The sequence below is a fragment of the Rutidosis leptorrhynchoides genome, chromosome 3 (assembly GCF_046630445.1).
Source record: "Rutidosis leptorrhynchoides isolate AG116_Rl617_1_P2 chromosome 3, CSIRO_AGI_Rlap_v1, whole genome shotgun sequence".
Classification (NCBI taxonomy): Eukaryota; Viridiplantae; Streptophyta; class Magnoliopsida; order Asterales; family Asteraceae; genus Rutidosis; species Rutidosis leptorrhynchoides.
This window is the reverse complement of record NC_092335.1, coordinates 44,037,758-44,046,304: the sequence shown is the minus strand read 5'-3', so window position 1 is coordinate 44,046,304 and position 8,547 is coordinate 44,037,758.

Sequence of the window (8,547 nt, the reverse complement as noted above, 5' to 3'; positions counted from 1 at the left end):
ATAAATTTAGAATTATATTAATACCAATATTTATGAAAATAATAGTAATTTATATTTTTTTTTCTTTCCATAACAATAATAATAATATTTGTAATTGTATCTAATATTATTATGATAATAAATGATAATTTTTATAAATACACCTATGTTAATAATAATACTAGTAGTAATTATAATACATGTAATAATAACAATAATTAATAAGTACAAAAATAATGATAACAATAATAATAAATAATAAAGGTATTAAATAATACCTTAAAATCGATAAAAACAATTAAACTGTCCGGGCTGAGATTCGAACCCTTGACCTCTTGAAAATCCGAACACCTCCCTAACCATTGCTCCGTGTCTGTTTATCTGTTATAAACTAGTTTTTAATAAATATAACTCGTATATATTGATGTTTTCCCATTTGCCTTCACCGTCTTCACCAGACCAATTCACCAGAACAACTAATTGACATTAATTTTTACTAAAGGTTTTGATTTATGTATTTATAAACACAACTGACTCTATCTAGGATGTTTGGGATTCACAAAAAAAAAATTAAAAGCAGTAGCAAGAATTCGTGAAATTAAATCGAAGAACTCAAACACCATTTGGAAAATCTAGACCTTTTTAGATGATGCTTCCAACATGAAATAGTTTCTAATTAGTTACTAGAATCTTTATGAAGCATCGATTTAACCTTAATTGTAACAGAAAACTCCAATTTAATCTAAGAACAATGTTTGACTTTTTTATTTCAAAATCTTTGACCTTGAAATTTGAATTCGATAAAAGGAATTGGACTCTGAAACTTTACAGAAAGTGTCACGATCTGATTTAGATCGTTTGTGCATTTTTAGATTTTGAAACTCATTACAAATTCGAGTCATTGAATAAATGAAGTAGAAACAGAGATAATAACGGGTTCCAGTTTTATTTTCGATTTTTAACTCTATACATTGAATTGATTATAATTGATATTTGATAGTGATAATGAAAAAGAGTTTGGATGTCTGAATTATAAGAACATTGATCGATTTATATCAGGGATTTGGTCGACCAAAGGAATCATTCCAAGCAGATAAATACAGAAAATAAATAAAAGGAGACAACGACTTTTAACAGAAATTGTATTTATCTGTATTTGTAACTGTGTTTATATGTATTTATACATCTGTATCTATAGATACGTATATATATATCTGTATTTGGTATATGTACAAGTATTTATTTATAATATATATATATATATATATATATATATATATATATATATATACACACATTCATATATCTATTATTATATCCGTATTTATTTATATATCTATATCTGCATATGTATTTATATATCAATATGTTTTTATATATCTTATTTATTTATGTATGTATATATATATCAATTTCTTAGATTTTGGTATTTTAATCAAATATAACCATATTAGTATTAATAATAATACTAATAATAATATTATTATTGATAATGTTATTAATAAAGTGATTAGTAATAAAAATTGACAAATATTAATATTATTAACAATAATGATAATTTTATTACATTTAATTACTAAATGATAATAATAATCTTATTAGTTACCTTAATACCAATATAATAACTTATATATATCAAATAAATATATTTTATATTTGAAATAATAATATTAATAATACAAATATTAATATCAATTATAATAATATTAGTATAACAGTTATACTCAATCTACTGTCGTATATCGACACCCATATCATATACGAATAATCATATTACAATCAAGTTGAAAGATTGAAAGGAACTTATAATAAACGCAATATCAATAGTATAGTCATCGGTCTATTATTGTTTTAATTTCTTTCACGGACTAGATTTCGTGCTACAATGAATTCGAAAACATTTATTTTCGAATTACATTATATTTATATAAATGTGATTTAAATAACAATTCAATTATTAGTTCAATTAATCATATAATATACTTTATTTAATATCTCTACTTATTATATATATATATATATATATATACATATTTATTTACATGTGATTGTTCGTGAATCGTTGGGATTGGTCAAAGGGTGATTGCTTACGTGAATGCAGTTCAAAAATTTTGAGACTCAACCTAACAGACTTTGCTTATCGTGTCAAAGATCATATCGAGAGTTTGGTTTAAAATTAGTCGAAATTTTTCCGGGTCGTGACAGTACCTACCCGTTAAAGAAATTTCGTCCCGAAATTTGATCGAGGTCGTTATGGCTAACAATAAAGATGTTTTCATGACAAATAAAAGTTGACAAAATAGGGTTTTATCAACATTGAGTAATATTGATAAAATAATCGAGTTACTCGAAGTGTATGAGTGAAGCTATCACAAAAGAGTGAAATAAAGTAAATAGAGGTTCGTTTTAACTTTTGACATAGTCACTGTTGAATTCCGGAATTCAGGGGATTTAAAGAAAATCTTCGAAATCTAAAAGATTTGATTCCTCGGGATTTAAGGGAATTAGGGTCTTCTTTGGTTAAATGCAATAACCTATTTCGATTGCTTTGTCGGGCATTTTACTATAAATCCATTTCCTTCATTTCCTTTATATTTTGGAGTTCCATCCTTTTGCTTTCTCTTCCCGACTTTAAGTCAAGTGAATAATGGTTCAGAATTCGTAAGTATGAAGTTTCGAATGATTATAGTATTCTAAACAGAAAGAAATGTATTAGCACGATTTGATTTGTCAAATTACCAGAATCCCTGAGGATGGAACTATCAAGAATATATTTTCTTGATATGTTCAGAGGTTAAGTAGAATGAAAGAGTTATGTAACATGGCTCATGATAAAGGTATGATCTGTGATTCTTTATCACGTTCCATTAGAAATTCAGCATGACTTACTGTAATATAATCACGTTGGCTAAGCGCATTATATTATACTAACTCATACATCAATTCCCAACAATTCTCCACAATTCATTCATAATTTATACTTAGATTTTACAGAAGTTTCCAATATAATGGAATACAGATAGCACGAAGATGTAGATAATTTCGGACAAGAATATTTATGAAAATATCCTCAGAAATATCGAAGATATTTATGATGATATTTTGGAATTTCAAAGTTCGAATGTTGGTAAAGAAAAATTTTCCGCAAGATTTTAACATGACTTTGGAGCAAGATATTCTCTAATATTTCGTTGGATCCAGATTTATCTGGGTTCTATGAATTTAGGGTATGTTACTTGTATTTCTCCTTGGTTTCCTTTATGGTTAGCTCAATCTATTTTTCAGTACCAAATATTTTGTATCGAGCATTCCCAACACTCCATTCTTTGTTATCAAACTTTTGGCCGTTTAGATCATTTACCATTTTACTGTTTCGTCTGCATTTAATGCAGTCATATCTGAATCATCGGTTATCAATCCGAGGTGGTTTCAGGAGAATTGTGTTTTTAGATGATTAAACGCTGATGGTAATATGGTGGAATATAAAAGGTTCTCCGGTAACAATAAAAGAGCACGCGTATATATCAAGGTTATAATAAGGTTGTTTCGGACGAAAAGTTGAAGTTGTCTTGCTGGAGCTGTGACAAAATTGGGTATCTTGAAAAGGGATTGTAAAGTTATTCTGGGTAACAACAACGCTAAAGGAATTAGCACAGCTACATGTTAAACGTTTACTCAGTTTTCGAGAGTTTTTCAGGTACATGACTATATGCATAAATCTTTTCTTTCTGTAGATGAAGTGTGGTTGGTTCATCCTCTCGATTGAGGTGTTTCAAGAATCAAGAAAGGTTTGAACGCAGATTGGAATCGTCAAGATACAAATGAGGTTTAAGATGAAATCAAGTGGCAAACTTGAAGAAATGTTTAGTTTCATATGTTATAGTCAATATTTTAATTCATTTTAATTATCCAATATTATTAGTCCACAGTCGATAGTCCACAGTTACAGTCCAATAATTCATATATAGTTTAATATATAATATTCGAATTAATTAATACGTATCATGACCCGTATACGTCTCAGACTCGATCACAACTCAAAGTATATATATTATTTGAGAATCAACCTCAACCCTGTATAGAGAACTCGATCATTACTGCATATAGAGTGTCTATGGTTATTCCAAATAATATATATAGATGCGTCGATATGATATGTCAAAACCTTGTATACGTGTCCCGATATTTAAAGTGCGTAAAATAAATAACAGAAATTAAATGACGATAAATAAATTGCGATAATTAAATTGCGATAAATAAACTGCGATAAATAAAATATAATCAGTTAGCTAGGAACAGTTAGCCGGAAACAGTTAGCGTGGATTCTTAACAAAATTTCTCATAGTTAATTAGTCTGTTTCTAACAAATTTTATTTTGTCAAATGTTTTCTTCATTATGCCACTTGTTGGATTCTGATAGATTAAAATCCAAATTTAAAATTGAATGAAAATGGTTATTCTGCGGTGAATGGATATGTATATGGGTGATTGTAAATAGGATAGTAAACGACTATTGAATCAGCGTCGAAGAATGTATAGTGTAACTTATTAATGTGAAATCTAAATATTCCTCGGGTATTACCTACCCGTTAAAATATTTTCACCATTAACACTTTGTACAAAAGAATTTTTAATTACAATCTTTATGAAAAATATACTTACATATATATATTTTCTTCAGATGTAATTATGGATTTAATGAGTTAATATGATATTAATCTCATTTGGTTTAACGTCCGAACTAGAATACATAATCTCTAAAACATTAGAGATTACATAATCGCCATGAAGAATGAAGATAACTGAGGTAGAACGATACGTAGAACGAAGATCATACTCGAAGTACATATGGTGATATTGAATCATGGATTTTTGATGGTACTGGTGCTGTTATTGATGGTACTGTTGGTGCCGGTGATGTTGTTGAAGCTGGTAGATTTTGCACCATATTCTCCAAAGCTACAACTCGAGCGCGAAGTTCGTTGACTTCTTCTATTATTCTGGGATGATTGTCGGTTGGAATGAGTGAATGAATAAGGTTTAGAATTTTAGATAGAAGATAATCATGACGAGCTACCCTGGAGATCAGGCTAAAAATGGTATTACAGACAGGTTCGCCGGTAAGTGCTTTAGGTTCATCGTCAAGAGGTAAATTCGGTTGGTGAAAAGGATCGCCTTCTTCGCATCTCCATTGATTAAGTCAACTACGAACTCATCAAATGAATTGGGGATGACTGATTGGTTGATTCATTCTGGTTATACTGCTTTCGGAGCTTAGGTGAAATTCCATATCGAAATCCGAGGGACTTAAACTAGTCATGAGTTCCATTTGGTACGGTTAGATAAAGGGTTTTTTGATATGAAATGATTTTCGGATATCGGATGATATTCTATTTATATAGAATACCTATACATAGTACAGAAGATCCCGTAGATTACGAAGGGATTTAAGGAAACGTGTCAGACAAAGTCTACAGTAACTGATACGCCAGGATATGAATTTATCTGTATACTATCTATCAAATAAGTGCAGGAAGTTGTGTCTAGACTTAGGATTGATAAGCAGGTAATTTTCCACTAGGAATGATAAACAATACTTATAATATGCAGCTAAGGTCGAAGTCCAGACTTGCTAATGCATCTTAATAACTATCAGTTAGACACACTAATGCAAGACCTGGTTTGCTAGGACCAATGCTCTGATACCAACTGAAATGACCCGTCCTAATCCACTTGGACGAAGTCATCAACATTTGGTCCCATTGCGATGATCGACTCCAAGTAATGTCCTTAAAATGAGCAAATGCACAGCGGAAGACTTAATTCGTACCTGAGAATAAACATGCTTAAAAGTGTCAACCAAAAGGTTGGTGAGTTCATAGGTTTATTATAACAATCATTTCAATATCTTAATAGACCACAAGATTTCATATGCACAAACATTTTAATAAAAATATTCTAAGTGGTTGAGCACTTGGTAACCATACTTAACATTTAATCAACGTCGCATATTCCCTTTATTATGAAATCTCACTACACCGTACCAAGTGTAGTCACGAAACGAAGTACTGTGCAACCGTTGAATACTGGTCGTCCAGTCCGGTTGGGGTTTTCAGGCCCGATAGATCTATCAACAGGATTCGCGTTTACAATACCCATGTAAATATTAGTTACCAAGCTATAGGGAAGTATGCAGTGGTACAACTCAACGTAGAATATATATCTTAAGTACTTGTGTCTATTTCGTAAACATTTATAAAAGCAGCGCATGTATTCTCAGCCCAAAATATATATTTCAAAAGCAATTAAAAAGGGAGCAAATGAAACTCGCCATAATGTATTTTGTAGTAAAAATACATATAACGATATTGACTAAGTGTAGGGTTTTCCTTGAATTCACGAACCTATACCATTTATATATATATATTAAAACATATATTTGTATTTGAAAAAATTCATATTTATATCCTATTTATCTTTTGTATTTACATATATATATATATATATATATATATATATATATATATATATATATATATATATATATATATATATATATATATATATATATGATTAGTATTATATAACATAGATATTAATTTGTTATATGTAAAAGTCATTAATATCATTAGTACATACTTATTTGTATTGTTACTTATAATGTTTTTATATACATAATGTTTATTCTGTAAAATAATATTAATAATAGTAATGAAAATTGTATTTGATTATAATGATAATATCAATAATAGCATTACTAATAATAAAAATATTTATAGCAAATTTTATTACTAATAATAGTTAGGATAATAATTTTTAATATTATAATAATAATGATACTCATATTATTAATATTACTACCTAAAATTTTCTAATTATATTGATCATAATGATATTGACAATAATAATATATGATGATACTACTAATAAATTTAGAATTATATTAATACCAATATTTATGAAAATAATAGTAATTTAAATTTTTTTTTCCCATAACAATAATAATAATATTTGTAATTGTATCTAATATTATTATGATAATAAATGATAATTTTTATAAATGCACCTATGTTATTAATAATGCTAGTAGTAATTATAATACATGTAATAATAACAATAATTAATAAGTACAAAAATAATGATAACAATAATAATAAATAATAAAGGTATTAAATAATACCTTAAAATCGATAAAAACAATTAAACTGTCCGGGCCGAGATTCGAACCCTTGACCTCTCGAAAATCTGAACACCTCCCTAACCATTGCTCCGTGTCTGTTTATCTGTTATAAACTAGTTTTTAATAAATATAACTCGTATATATTGCTGTTTTCCCATTTGCCTTCATCGTCTTCACCAGACCAATTCACCAGAACAACTAATTGACATTAATTTTTACTAAAGGTTTTGATTTATGTATTTATAAACACAACTGACTCTATCTAGGATGTTTGGGATTCACAAAAAAAAAATTAAAAGCAGTAGTAAGAATTCGTGAAATTAAATCGAAGAACTCAAACACCATTTGGAAAATCTAGACCTTTTTAGATGATGCTTCCAACATGAAATAGTTTCTAATTAGTTACTAGAATCTTTATGAAGCATCGATTTAACCTTAATTGTAACATAAAACTCCAATTTAATCTAAGAACAATGTTTGACTTTTTTATTTCAAAATCTTTGACCTTGAAATTTGAATTCGATAAAAGGAATTGGACTCTTAAACTTTACAGAAAGTGTCACGAACTGATTTAGATCGTTTCTGCATTTTCAGATTTTGAAACTCATTACAAATTCGAGTCATTGAATAAATGAAGTAGTAACAGAGATAATAACGGGTTCCAGTTTTATTTTCGGTTTTTAACTCTATACATTGAATTGATTATAATTGATATTTGATAGTGATAATGAAAAAGAGTTTGGACGTCTGAATTATAAGAACATTGATCGATTTATATCAGGGATTGGGTCGACCAAAGGAATCATTCCAAGCAGATAAATACAGAAAATAAATAAAAGGAGACAACGACTTTTAACAGAAATTGTATTTATCTGTATTTGTAACTGTGTTTATATGTATTTATACATCTGTATCTATAGATACGTATATATATATCTGTATTTGGTATATGTACAAGTATTTATTTATAATCTGTATATATATATATATATATATACATTCATATATCTATTATTATATCCGTATTTATTTATATATCTATATCTGCATATGTATTTATATATCAATCTGTTTTTATATATCTTATTTATTTATGTATGTATATATATATCAATTTCTTAGATTTTGGTATTTTAATCAAATATAACCATATTAGTATTATTAATAATACTAAAAATAATATTATTATTGATAATGTTATTAATAAAGTGATTAGTAATAAAAATTGATAAATATTAATATTATTAACAATAATGATAATTTTATTACATTTAATTACTAAATGATAATAATAATCTTATTAGTTACATTAATACCAATATAATAACTTATATATATCAAATAAATATATTTTATATTTGAAATAATAATATTAATAATACAAATAT